The sequence below is a fragment of the Coffea arabica genome, chromosome 1e (genome assembly GCF_036785885.1).
Source record: "Coffea arabica cultivar ET-39 chromosome 1e, Coffea Arabica ET-39 HiFi, whole genome shotgun sequence".
In the NCBI taxonomy this organism is placed as follows: domain Eukaryota; kingdom Viridiplantae; phylum Streptophyta; class Magnoliopsida; order Gentianales; family Rubiaceae; genus Coffea; species Coffea arabica.
The window spans coordinates 6,236,179-6,251,248 of NC_092311.1; positions in this window are offsets into that span (position 1 = coordinate 6,236,179).

Sequence of the window (15,070 nt, forward strand, 5' to 3'; positions counted from 1 at the left end):
GCGCACATAGGGATAAAGGGAGGGGTAATATATAAAGAAAATATCATGCAGGATGAGAAAAGATCATAAAAGTGAAAGTATGCATGAAGTGTAATAAATGTCAAGCAAAGTATGAATTCTAGTGCAAAAACGGCTTAAGGGGTCTAGCATTGGACTAACCCATTTTTATAAGTCTCCACTAGTATTGGACTAGTGAGAAATCGGAGAGAAAGGCCACAACTAGCGTTGGACTAGTGTGGTGACGTCATGCATTTATTAGAACTAAATAAATCATATAAAACATAATTAAAGCAAGTAAACACGTAAAACACATAGATCACATAATACATAGGCATGATATCTAGATGAAAATCCTAATGAAAGCGAATAAACACGTAAAGACACAAGCATGCAAGCATACAAGCAAATAAAAGCCTAACTATTACATTCGGGGCCCTAACTACAATCTAAGGGGGGAATAATAACCTAATTATTATATTTATCTAACTAAATATATTTTTAGAAAAAATTAAAACCTATCTATTACATAAGCTAGCTAAATACATGTCTTGAGCACCTCTCAATTACAATTTGGCATTTTAATGCCTCTCAAATAATCATCAAAATTAAATAAAATAAATGAAACTTAAAATGAATAATTAAAATAAAAGCACTCAAAATATACAATTACACATAAAAAACATTGGAGCACGTAAAAGAATTTAAAATAATAAAAGAGATTACCTCCCTTAAAATGGTGATTAAATGGGGTGAAATTTATCCTATTTATGCTTCAAAATAAACAAAATGATCAAGGCAATAATTTAATTATAAAGAAATGGAAATAATCATGAAATCTACCAATTAAAGCACTTAAATGAAGTATAATTAAAATTAAAAAAGAAAAAATAACTTATATTTAAGAAATCAAAACTGTTAGGGATCTAATTGCAAAAATTGAGAAAATTTTATAGGTCAAATTATTATTATTGCAAGGATTAGGGGTCAAAATTAAAGAAAAATAAAGTTTAGAGACCAAATTGCAATTAAATTATGGACCTAATTGAAATAAAACTAAAGTTTTAGGGTTTTAGTATAATTAATGCAAAGTACATGGACTATTCTGCAATTTATGCGTCAGAGTTTCTTAACAAACCAAGCCATTAATCTTATTAGGGTAAAATACACGGAACCCCCCTATCGTTTAGAAACATACACATAAACGCCCTAAACTTCATAACTAAAGTGGAAATAGACTTCTTAACCGGCTGAGTTACCGGCTGCAGGTCGAATACCCAAAATATCCTCATTTATAATAGAGAGGGAGAGAGAATGAACAACTGACTCTTTTCTCGTTCATCCTGTGTAAGAAAAAAAAAACCCTAAGACAAGGGATTTGTATACTAAATTGTTGCTGAAATATCGTGAATCTGAGTTGAAAAAGCCGTGGCTGCATTCGATCGCGAAGAAGGGAGTGACAGATTGGTGGTTGTATCTGATTGTGAAGCTGCATTTGGTCGCGAAGAAGGGAAAGACAGATTGGTGAGGAAATCTGATCGTGAAACTTGTTCGACATTTCTAGGTAAGAATAAGAACTTATTGTTCAATACTCAGTCCATTTAATGTTTAGGATTTGTAATCCTTTTCCAATTTGTTTATTCCTTTTCCACATTACCCCACATTACCCCATATCTGTCATTTTTATAGTTGGTGGTCCATATTTAGGTGATTTATCAGAGAAAATGGGGTTTAAAAATATAAAGATCTTAACTTTTTTAGCTTTTTTTTGGAGAATGTGGGTCTTTTTTGGAGTATGTGGTTGATGTCAGGAGGAAATAATATGTGTCGGGTTTGGATTTGACTACAAATCAGATTTTACTTAATAATCTGATTGTTGTTATAATCTGAAAGTGTGATGTAGTTTAATATAGTTTATTAATCTATATTTGAATTCTAAAAGTGTTGATTAAATAATTTAGGTTGGGGATCATTTCAGATCCTTTTAGGACAGTGGATATCCACATGCACTATGGTGGGCGGTTTATACATCATCCCAATATTAGGTATATAAGTGATTTAGTGAGAGTGTTTCACAATTGCGACCCTGATGAGTTATCAACATTTTCATTATTCAACCTGTACTCCAAAATTGAAAAAGAAGCGGCATGTGCAAAATTTTGGTATTCCATTCCAGACCATGATGTGGATGTAGGTGTTATCCCAATAAATGATGACGTGGACATAGAATTGTTGACTACCTGTTATGAAGGGCTTCCTTATATGCATATATATGTAGAGGCAGGTCAAAGGCCTCTCAAAATTATCTCACTAGATAGTAAGCTCTTATTCGAAAGAGTGACGAATGATGGTCCATTTGCTTTACCGTACAATGAAGGTTCTTTAGAGATAAATTCAGATCTGACTAGAAAAGGTGCTGGAGCTTCACAAAATCCTGTTGATCTGACTGGTTTTGAACCATATATTGGTGATACAAGAGGGCAAGAAAATGATTTAGATGGCCCAATTGCTGTAGAAACTAATGATGGCACACAAAATTCCTTCGAACCAACTAAGAAAAACAGAAGAAAGGGTGGTAAAACTCCATCGAGGAAGAGACAAATTGTCGTGCAACCTGTGAAGAGAGCAGCTAGAAAAACTGTCAGAAAATTATTTCAGCAAACAACCAGAATAGATGCTGTCGACAGCCAACAAGAGGTTTCTTCAGTGAACCAAAGTAAAGAAGAATGTGAAAATCAATGTAACTTTGACAGAACCTCTGTTGAGACCAATCAAGTCAACAATGAACAACATTGTGACTTTGACAGAACCTCTGTTGAGAAGAATCAAGTCAACAATGAACAGCAGCACCATAGTGATGGAAACGAAGAACCTAATCCGGATTGGTTGAGAGAGGGTCTAGAATTTGCAGAAGATGAGGACATCTTTGCAACTGCTGGTTCAACTGTACCTCAAACAAATCAGCAAATTGGTGACTTGAATAAGCAGCAGCAACAACATCAGCAACCACAAGGTGAGGAGTCCACAGCACAGCATCAACAAACTGAAGACTTGAATAAGCAGCAGCAACAACAACATGAGGAAGCACAAAGTGAGGAGTCCACAGCACAACATCAGCATGGAGGAGACCAACCTATTGGCCCTGACAGTGAGGAATGGAATGAACCTGTGACTGCAGATGAAGACTTCCTATATTCTGGTGATGAAAATGGGCCTGACTACTCATATTTCAATGCTTCGGTGGAGTTTAACAAGCCAAATTTTAAATTAAAGATTGGGAAGAAATTCACTCATTTTACAAAATTTAGAGAAGCACTTGTGGAATGGAACATTAGAGAGGGATACGAAACTTTATATATCAACAATGACAGTTGGAGGATAGCTGCCAAATGTGCAAAAGGATGTTCTTGGAGGATTCATGCAAGCAGAGTTAATAGGACTGACACTTTTCAGATCAAAACACTAAAGGGAGAGCACCATTGCGGCAGAGAGTACACTAACAAGCATGCAACCTCAACTTATCTGAGCAGAAAGTTTCAAGAGAAGGTTCGAGATGACCCTAATTGCAGCTTGGATGACATTATTAATGATGCCAGAAGAAGATTCATGGTTAATATAAATAGCAAAAAAGCATACATGACTAAGAGGAAGGCCAAGGAGGCAATCAAAGGTTGTGATATGGAGCAATATGAACGGTTGTGGGATTATGCTGCCACGGTTAGATAGTCAAATCCAGACAGTCATATAGCTATACAAATAGACAAGAGGTCTATTGAGGAAAGGGCAACATTTCAAAGGCTGTTCTATGGCTTGGGTGCTCTTAAAAAGGACTTTCTTGCAGGTTGTAGACCAATCATTGGCCTAAATGGTTGCTTTTTGAAGGGGCCCTTTGGAGGTCAGCTGTTAGTAGCACTTGGAAGGGATGAGAATGACAATATGTTTTCCACAGCCATTGCCATTGTTGAAGCATAAAACTATAATAGCTGGACTTGGTTTTTGAAGGAACTGATTACTCATATTGGAAGGGGCAATGTAGTGCCTTATACCTTCATTTCTAACAGACAAAAAGGACTGGTACATGCTATAGAGGAGCTATTTCCTGGTGCAGAACACAGATTTTGCCTTAAGTATCTGTTTGAGAATTTTAAGGCAAAGTTCAAAGACAGTGAACTAAGAGAATTGTTTTGGGGTACTGCATCAGCAACTAATGGTGATGATTTCAAGAAAGCATTGAATGCTTTGGAGATAGCTCAGCCACAAAATGGAGAAAACCTTACTGCTGCTGGCTGGTTAAAAAGGTTGCCATATCACTTGTGGTCTAGAGCACATTATGGAATGGCTGCTAAGACTGATATTTCAGTCAACAATCTGAATGAGAGTTTCAACAACTACATTTTAAAAGCAAGAGATGAGCCAATTGTGACTCTTCTTGAATTTTTCAGAAGAAAGTTAATGCAACGATTGACATTGAAGAGGCAAGACATGGAGAAATATGGAGGTAGATTGTGTCCAAACATTGTTGAGAAGCTAGCCAAAAGTGTAGAGAAGAGCAGACATTGTATTGCTGTATTTGATGGTATTGAATCATTTGAGGTTGATGGTTTCAACAGAACCTCCGTTGTGAACTTGCAACGTAGAAGCTGTTCATGTGGTGTATTCCAGTTGACTGGAATTCTATGTGTGCATGCTATTTCTGCCATTCAAAGCATGCGGATGAATGTTGAAAACTATGTCGATGAGTGCTATAGTAAAGAGGCATACTTGAGGGCATATGCTTATTGCATTGGAGCTGTTCCATCCAAAGAACACTGGATTGATAGTGGAATGCAGCTGTTAAATCCACTATTTGTGAAGAAACAATCTGGGAGACCTAAAAAACTTAGGAGAAGAGATCCGGATGAACTAAGAGATCCACAAAGAGCTTCCAAAAAGGGTTGCCAGTATACTGTAAGAGATGTTTAAAAGTTGGCCATAATAGGAGAACTTGTAAGGAACCTCCTCATCCAAATCCAAGTTGTACAAGGTACATTTAAGTACTTGAATTTTTCTTGCATTATGTACTCTTGATAATTATTTTAGCAGTAAATTTTTTACTCTGGTTGCAGGCTCCAGCAAGCAATACCCAACGAGGGGCAAGAACAACTTCCACTTCAGCCCCAACCAGAGAAGCACTAGTGCATCAAGCATCTCAGCAAAGAAGCACTGCTGCAGTTACTGATAACAACCCCAGTTCTCGATCCAAAAGATTTAAGAAAAATTAGGATCAGGAATGTTATTTTTAGGACTTGTGTCCATGTAAACAAGTTGTAATGGTATATATGCTATCTTTAGAGCAGACATTGTATAATGGATTAACATATTTTGTAAGTGATGCTCTTTTTTGTAATGACATTATTGGCATTATTGCTCTTTTTTGTAATGCCATATATTGGATTGTGGTTATCATATTATGACTATCCAAATTACAGTTGGTTCATGAGTAAACAGGTTGTATGGTTATTATCTTTCTTTCAGACAGGAATACAAATCATGACAAAATTTGGAATTTTTTCATAAACTAAAATCATTACATTATTTGGTACATCATTATACTGCCACTAACCAAACTATTATTTTCTATAAGCAGCAATAACTAGAGATAAACAACAAATAATAAGAGACAAAATCATTATCACTTTCAACATCCTCACAGTGCCTTCAACCGTGCTCAACTTTGCATGTAGCCCCAACAAAATGTCACCATTGTTCACAGCCGGCATACCTTCATTACTGTTCACTCTTGGAGAGAACCCAGAACTTTCGTCTAATCTTGTTTCTGGACTTTTACTAGTACATTCATTGCCCATTCCATCCCTTCTTAGAGAATTGCACGATGCCCAAAAGGAGTAGGATTGATCTTCACAAATGTAATACAGCCTACCTTTTGAGGGTTTGTTGGACTCCACGATCTTGATTTTTGCTCTTTTCTTGCAGAAGCACCGAGACCATTCATACCTTAGATCTGTCAAACCTCCTCCAAAATTTGCAGAAGTGGACATGACGACTTCGATATACTCAGAAGTAGATCTTCTCCCTTTTTCCTTTCACTCTTTGATAGTTTCAAATCTATTTTCCCCTAATATGTAGTGCCTTCTATATAGCAACTGAAGGGTAGCTTGGGAATGAAACTCACGATCTTTTCAAAAGAATCTCGCAGACCCATCATCAGTAGTTCGCTCAGCCGGTTATAGGTCTATTTCCACTTTAGTTATGAAGTTTAGGGCGTTTATGTGTATGTTTCTAAACGATAGGGGGGTTCCGTGTCTTTTCGCGAAACCATAGGGGGGTTCCGTGTATTTTACCCATCTTATTAATGTTACCGTTTTGATAAAAAAGAAAAAAAAATCTTATTAATAAAGCCTTCTTCGCCAAAATCTCTCACTCTCCCACCATCAATCCGCCGGCCCTTTCTCCCTCTCTTTGCCTCTGCTTCAACATAATTCAATTTTTTCCCTCTCTCTACTTAAATGAATATTTTTTCCCTACATTTCAGCCTCTATCAGTAGAATGAATTCAGAATGGAGTCGACAGTGTGCCACTACCGGAAGAAGTCGGTGGAAATCCTCGGGAGGAAGTAGGAGAGGGTAGCCAATGCGCTTTATGAATTAATAGGATTCGGTAGCGATTCTGATGACCCTAAGCTTGGCAGCGATTCTGATGATCCTAAGACTGGCAGTGATTCTAATAATCCTAAACTTGTTTTACCTGATCTTGATTTTGTGCCTGTTGATGAACACATCGTCAAGTTTAAGTCTATTGATTTTAAGCCTGAGTGCATCCGCACATGCGCCTCTCAAATACATGCTTCTCAAATCACATTGCCAATTTTCGCCTTATTTGCTTATTCACAAATGCAAAGAAGAATCTTAGTGTTTTTTTTCTTTGTTTTCTTTTTGTAGCCTTTATTAATCTCTTAAGTAGAGAATTTTCAATCATAAAATAGTTATGCATTTCGGCATTGTAGATTGAGCTTAGACTACCACAACGCTTGGCTTTACTTGCACATCTGCATGCGACATATGCTTCCTATCAGATTCCTTATTCATTAACTTGTTTGGAGTAAGTATCCATGGCTTTTCACCTTATTATCCTTCCATCACACACAGCCGATGTGCTCTAATACCACTTGTCATGGGCTGCTTAATGTCCTATAAGCACACACGCCGTGTGGCACTAGCAATTGTTGTCGTGCCCCATTTTTTTGAAAAAATAATAATATCTATGGTATTTAGATGTTGGAAAAATGAATTTTTGATTTGGAAAATGAGTTTTAGAAAATAAACAAAAGAAAAAGGGCCTAAAATGGGACTTAAAAAGTGCGACGATTTTGGCCCAAAACAATAGTCTAAAAATTGTTTTTAGGAAAAATAGGAGTCTTCACTTGATATTGAATTTAAGGTGTACAAAGTCACCTAAAAATGTATTTTGAATAAAATAAATAAATAAATAAAACCCTTTTTAAACGACTTCAGGTCTTTAAAAACAAGAGAAAATAGTTCGGGAGTCATAGTTGAAGAAAAAGAAGACAAAGATTTGATCTAAAACACCCTTTCAACCTAGTCAAGACTAGTTGGATGATTTAGTTGAAAATTTTCTTAATTTAACCTACAAAAACTTATCATATTTGGATGTTACTATATGGATGCAAACCTAGACCTAATGGATATCGAGAGGATTGAAATATCTCTTCAAAACTTAATTAGTGTAAATCACATTAATTGTGAAGCCCAAGAATGATTTTTAGAAGAGATCATGAATATGCAAAGATGAGACTCAAAGAAAAATTATAATATATAAATATACGTGACCTAAAAAAGAGGAATGCAACATAACGGATATGGGGAACTAAGATTCGTGATTTAATTTTTCTTTCTTATAGAGGAGATGCGAGCGTGCTAAGGCTAAGAAGCCATACTCGTCCATTTCACATATTTGAAGGGCGACTCTCCTAATCTAATCAAGCAAATGAGCTAACCTATTTCTATTTTTCTAAATGGGATGCAAGTCTAAATGTCATGTTTCACGCACATAGGGATAAAGAGAGGGGTAATATATAAAGGAAATATCATGCAGAATGAGAAAAGATCCTAAAAGTGAAAAGTATGCATGAAGTGTTATAAATGTCAAGCAAAGTATGAATTCTAGCGCAAAAACGGCTTAAGGGGTCTAGTATTGGATTAGCCCATTTTACAAGTCTCCACTAGCGTTGGACTAGTGAGAAATCGGGGAGAAATGCTACAACTAGCATTGGACTAGTGTGGTAACGTCATACATTTATTAGAACTAAATAAATCATATAAAATATAATTAAAGCAAATAAACACGTAAAACACATAGATCACATAACACATAGGCATGATATCTAGATACAAAATCCTAATGAAAGCGAATAAACAGGTAAACACACAAGCATACAAGCACACAAGCAAATAAACGCAAATAAAAGCCTAACTATTACATTCGGGGCCCTAACTACAATCTAAGGGGGGAATAATAACCTAATTATTACATTTATCTAACTAAATACACTTTTAGTAAAAATTAAAACATATTTATTACGTAAGCTAGCTAAATACATATATTGAGCACCTCTCTATTACAATTTGGCATTTTAATGCCTCTTAAATAATCATCAAAATTAAATAAAATAAATGAAACTTAAAATGAATAAAATGAATAATTAAAAGAAAAGCACTGAAAACATGCAATTACACATAAAAAACACATTGGAGCTCGTAAAAGAATTTAAAATAATAAAAGAGATTACCTCCCTTGAAGTGATGATTAAATAAGGTGAAATTTGTCCTATTTATGCTCCAAAATGAACAAAATGATCAAGGCACTAATTTAATTATAAAGAAATGAAAATAATCATGAAATTTACCACTTAAAGCACTTAAATGAAATATAATTAACAATTAAAAAAGAAAAGTAACTTATATTTAAGAAATCAAAACCGTTAAGGATCTAATTACAAATATTGAGAAATTTTTGGGGCTCAAATTATTATTATTACAAAGATCAAGGGTCAAAATCAAAGAAAAATAAAGTTTAGAGACCAAATTATAATTAAATTAAGGACCTAATTAAAATAAAACTAAAGTTTATAGGGCTATAATATAATTCATGAAAAGTACAGGGACCATTCTACAATTTATGCCTCAGAGTTTCTTAACAAACCAGGTCATTGGGCCATCTTTATTTCTTTTGTGGGCTAAAATCACCTTAGCCCAAACGAAGTCCATAAGAAAAGAGCGGGCTAAGTTTACTTCTTTTACTAATCAAGCCCAATCGACAGCAGTGGATTTTAAACCTTCAAGCCCATGTCAAAGACCCAACCAAATTAACTAAAACCCACTTCCAAAAACCCAAACTAACTTATTTTATTAAAAACTCAACATGGTAAAAAATCAACTAAAAATTACTTAACCATAATTATATCCTAAAATCCAGAACTAATCTACCCAAAAACATGCTCAAAATATAAGAAAAATGATTGGATTTTAAAAGGGTAAAATTGATTGTTTTTTCCAGATTTTTGGGCCATAATGAAATTAGGGAACATGTCTATGTCAAATCCGACCTTAAATGCACTTAAAAGTGGATTTCGGCAAGATTCCGACCATATTGGTCAAAATTTTTCTGAATTCAGGCAGGTTGATCCGCCGGAATCTTCATTCTCTTTCTTCTTTTTTTTTTTTCATTTTTCTTTGTTTTGTTTGTTGTGATTTGATCTTTCAAAACTATTTGGGTTATGTTTTTATTGTATTTGTGGGCTAAAGATTGGGCCAAAAGAATTATTTTATTATTGGACTTATAGTTAAAACTATTGGATTTGTGTTTGGAGTTTTGGTTTGAAACCTCATGCTTTTATATCAAATTATTCATCAATTTTGGTTTGGGCTTAGGCACTAAAAGCCCAGAACTAGCCTAGTTAATAAGGGATGGGCTTTGTAATATAGATCAAAAGTTTGTTTTCCTTTTTTTCTTTTTCTTTCTCTTTTGTTTATTATTTCCTTGGTAATTTTAGACATTTTATGCATTTTTTTCTTTCTTTTTCTGGAAATCGGTTGAACTCAATGGAATGTTGCTTGCTGATTTGGGCCCATGTAAAAATATATTTATGATTTAGCCCCCAATTTTTGCATAATTATAATATGGCCCTAAAAATTGTGTAAATGAACACATCACTCCCTTTTAAGTCTTGGCCTCCTTCCTATGTTTCATGCATATTGTTGGTAAATTAATTCTGATTTTTCAAGTAAAATTGGGGGATTAAATAACATGAATTAGTTTAGATATTCAATTTTTGCAAATTTAGAAATTAATGTGAATGGTTTTGTTTAAATGGTTTAAAGTTGTTTTGGGATAGTTAATTAGTGTAAATCTGATTGTGTCATTAAAATAGACTAGTGAAAATCATTTTTGTGGAAAATGCATTTTGGCCCCTAATTTTAAATAAATTTGCACTATTGTCCTAAAATCTTTTGATTTTTGCATTTTAGTCCCCAAAATTTTTTCTATTTTTTTCTGAAATTTCTCTTGATTTCTTGATTCCTTGTGCTTTGTTTGGAATGCTGTATTATTAGATGAAGTTTTGGTTCTTATTCTTTAATTGTTAATTAAATTGGTATCTTGACCCCGTTTGTTGATTTTTTTAAAAAGTGACTATTTTCTATCCTTCTCGTTTACCCATTACTTCAAGAGAGGTACCCCCTATTATTCTTTAAGATCTTCTTATATGCTTCTATGTGTTTTTTATTTATTTTTTTATTTTTTATGTGTGATTGCATGTTTTATGTGCTTTTCTTTTTTATTTTTATTTATTCATTTTTATTAATTTTAAATTTTCATTTATTTTGTTTAATTTTGATGTTTGGTTTGGAAGTCATTTAAGTATCAAATTGTAATAGATAGGTTGTATCCTCTTGTCCGAGAAATGTATTTAGATAGATGATGTAATAGGTAGATTTTATTTTTTGAGAAAATATGTGATTAGATAGGCAATGTAATAAATAGGTTTACTATTTTCAAAATTCCCCTTTTAGATTGTAGTTAGGGACCCCAATATAATAATTAGGTTTTATTTACTTGCATGTTTGTGTGTTTATATACTTGCATGTTTATTTGCTTTTTCTAAGGTTTTGCATCTAGATATCATGTCTATGTGATGTGTGATCTATGTGTTTATTTGTTTTAATTATACTTTATATGCTTTATTTATTTATGATGAGTGTATGACGTCCCCACACTAGTCAAACACTAGTTGTGACTTTTATTCCCCGATTTCTCACTAGTCCAACACTAGTGAGAACTTTTAGAAATTGGCTAATCCAATTTTAGACCGTTAGACTATTCACGTGCTAGATTTATACTTTTTGTGACATTTATTGCATTTCATGTATTTTTTTTTACATTTTAGGTTCTTTTTATTTGCGTAATATGTCCTCTTATTCCCTTTCTCGATCCCCCTATATGTATAAATCATATCATTTAGACTTGTATTTCATTTAGATAGCCTAGTCCATTTGCTTGCCTAGATCAGATCAGAAGAGTCATCCTTAGAATAAGGGAAATTGGCGAGTATGACTTTTTAGTTTTAGCATGCTATTACCCTCTATAAGAAGGAAAATTGAGTCATGAATCTTAGTCTCCCATATCCGTTATGTTGCATTTCCCTCTTCTAGGTCATGAATATTTTATTTTTATTTATAATTTTCTTTTTTGAATCTCTTTTTTGCATATTCGTGACGTTTTCAAGGGATCATTTTTTGGGTTTTACAATTAATATGATATGCACCAATTAAATTTCAAAGAGACATTTTATTCCTCTCGATACTCCTTAGGTTTAGATTTGCATCCATATAGAAGCATCCAAATGTGATAAGTTTTATAGGTTAGATTAGGAAATTTTTTTGACTAAATCTTGCAATTAGTCTTGGTTAGATTGAAAGGGTGCTCTAGATCAAATCTTTGTCTTCCCTTTTTTCAACCGTGACTTCCAAACTCTTTTCTCTTGTTTTCAAAAATCTGGATTCGTCTAAAAAAATTTTTATTTAAAATATATTTTAGGTGATTTTGTACACCTAAATTCGATATCAAGTTGCGACTCTCTTTCTAAAAACCCTTTTTATATTAATATTTTGGGCCCAAATCGTCGCATTATTTAAAGTCCCATTTTAGACTCTTTTTTTTCCTTTTTTTAAAATAAAAAACTCATTTTAAACACACTTTCTCTTTTATTTTAAAAAATGGAGTGCGACTGAGAGATGCAAAATTGAATTAGGTTGAAGCAGAGGCAAAAAGAAGGAGAAATCTAGGGGAAAAGGGGTCGGTGGATGGTCGGTGGGAGAGAGAGATTTTGGCGAAGAAGGCCTTTATTAATAAGAAAAAAAATGTTTGTTCATAATAGATTACTACAGATTCTAAAGTAAAAACTTAAACAATTTAAGACATGGTCAAAAATCACGTGAAGAATAAAAATTAGTATTCAAAAATAGAATAACAATTAAAAAAATGAAAACAGAGTCAAATTTTTTGGTTTCTCTATCTTCTGTCTATACTATATATAAAAGGGGAGAAAGCTTTTGGTGTAAACAAATTCGCTTAATGTCTTTTTCTAAACTATCCTTACTATAATCAACTGCCCATTATGGTTATGAATTATTTCTAAATAACTATTTATTTATATACTTTATTTTGGTGAATTTTTTATTATCTATTCTCAAAAATATAAAACAAATTCTTATATAAATTTTCTAAAAAATTTAATAATATTTTCCTATGAGTTGCACACACATTAGTGTGTGCTTTGAATGCTAATTTACCATTATCTATTTATATCTTATCTAAAAAACTTCCCACTCGTACATAACTATCACTACACTCTGTTGCGATTAACTAATCCAGTAATAAACATTGCATTGCCCTCCAAAAATCTCTCTAAATAATTTTTTGTTCTATATCTTTTTTATTATTTACCTTTTTTTAAAAATATGCATACACATAGTGTGTGCCCCACCCACCGGTATAAATAAACAAGAATTGGCAAGGAATACATCTATTTATCCCTTTGTTTGTCTTTTATGGCATTTATTTTCTATTTTTCCTGTGCGTCTTGCGAAACCTGGACCAGATAAGCTACTTTTACCCGCAACTGGATGCTTGCCTATTGTAATTAGTTTCTGAAACCTCAATTCAACCCCATTGGGACAGATTAAAATTGGTCAAAACTGGACCAAGCAGGACGGATATGACCTTGGTTTTCAGATTTTCCCTTCTTTTGATTTTTTTTGCTCTCAGAGTGATTTAAAAATGAAGTCCTGAAATAGATTTTCACAATGATACAAGCACAGAGAACCATAAAGAAAGATAAGACTCATGGCAGAGGAAAAAATTGTGAGAGGAAAAATGAAATTTCAGATCTCTAATTGTACTTTACTCCAAACTTTGGCAATTCGCAATATGAGGCTCCTTAGCCTAATTTTACATTTTTAATCAGACAAGCAAGTGAGAATCGGCATGCTTCCACCCATTTAATGTTAGTACGATGATTGAACGGTCTCATCTTTGTCAGACTTGCATTCAATGTTTTCTTTAATCTGTGGCATAACTAGTCCTTTCCATTGGCTTTTCTATTGCAGCTGCTTTAACAGTCTGCTGCAAATTACATAGAAAACTTTGATCCTTCATTGCATGTGAGTCATATAATTTGTCATGCACATCGAACTTTATCATGGTCCTTGAATAACGTGTAAATTTGAATCCATCAGACATTTCCACTGCCAAGACAGCTTAAGCAAGGTGAACAGCCTCAACAAGGTAAACTACAGGAACAAATTATCCTACCAATTCTGGCTGGCTTTGACATCAATTCTTCAGAGTATGATTCTTTCGGATTACAATTGAATTAGGCCTTTTTCTTTGTGCTGTAATTACTGTTATGATATCCAGTATGGTTTCTTTGCTTTCCTCAATTTTTTGGTATGTATGAATAGCACATTGTCAAATTTCAGGTTTGACCTGCAACCTGAAGTCATACCTCAACTGATCACACCACTTCCACTGTGGCATCCGGAGCTGAAGGAAAAGGTAAGGTGCAAGCCTTAAGTTCTTCACCAGCACAGAGTGATTAAGATTAACCTGGTTTCCCTAAAACCTATATATTTGTTACAGCCAATGTGGTTAAATTCTGAAGATAACAATGAGCTCCTGTGTGATGATGGGATATGTATTCTTACTAGAAGAGGAGAAGCAGCTAGGGTTTGATTCTGGAAGCTTTAAAGGGGCCACTAACACTTTCTGAACTAGAGGTTTATATACGGATCTCTCTTATTATGTGGTGTTTATGGTTTGAAACTGATGTTTGCTGTCAAAAAGTGATTGCTAACTTTTTATCCATGCAGTTGTTTGAAAGTCCTATCTTAGTAGGCAAATGACCTGAAACTTGTGTGTCACAATAGGCTGAGGCCTAGTCTGAAATTATGTTGCTCTATGTGGTCTATCAATGAGTTCTGTTTTCAGGCACTGGTGGAGGAGAACCCTGTCGTTGCAGATGGAGTTCTAACTATGCTTGAAAATTCTGCACCAATTAAAGAGTTTGTTAGAGATGTGGTTCAGAAAGCTGTCAAAAGGCGACTTGTGCCTGCTCAACAACAGGTTTCTATTACTTTTATCACTTTTTATTTCCTTGTTGCGTGGTGTTTAAAATGTAAAACATGTTAGCTGCTTTTTAAGGTGATTACTGAAGTCCTTATATATGTGTTATTCAGCTAATCTTGTGCCTATTGGCAATTGCGCCGAAGTTTGTCAATCACTGTGGACTGACGGAAGAAGAGAAAAATGTACGTCATTTTATTGGCCTATTGATGAGTTTTATTTGCTGTTGCCTTGGGCCTTGAGTATTCTTATATTCTCTTATCAGGAGCTGATGGAGACTATTCCTGTGATTGCCCTCGACATTCTACTTGATCTTGCACATTCACCTGACATTGAACAGTATGTCAGCGATTTGATTGACAGAGCTAAGCTTGAT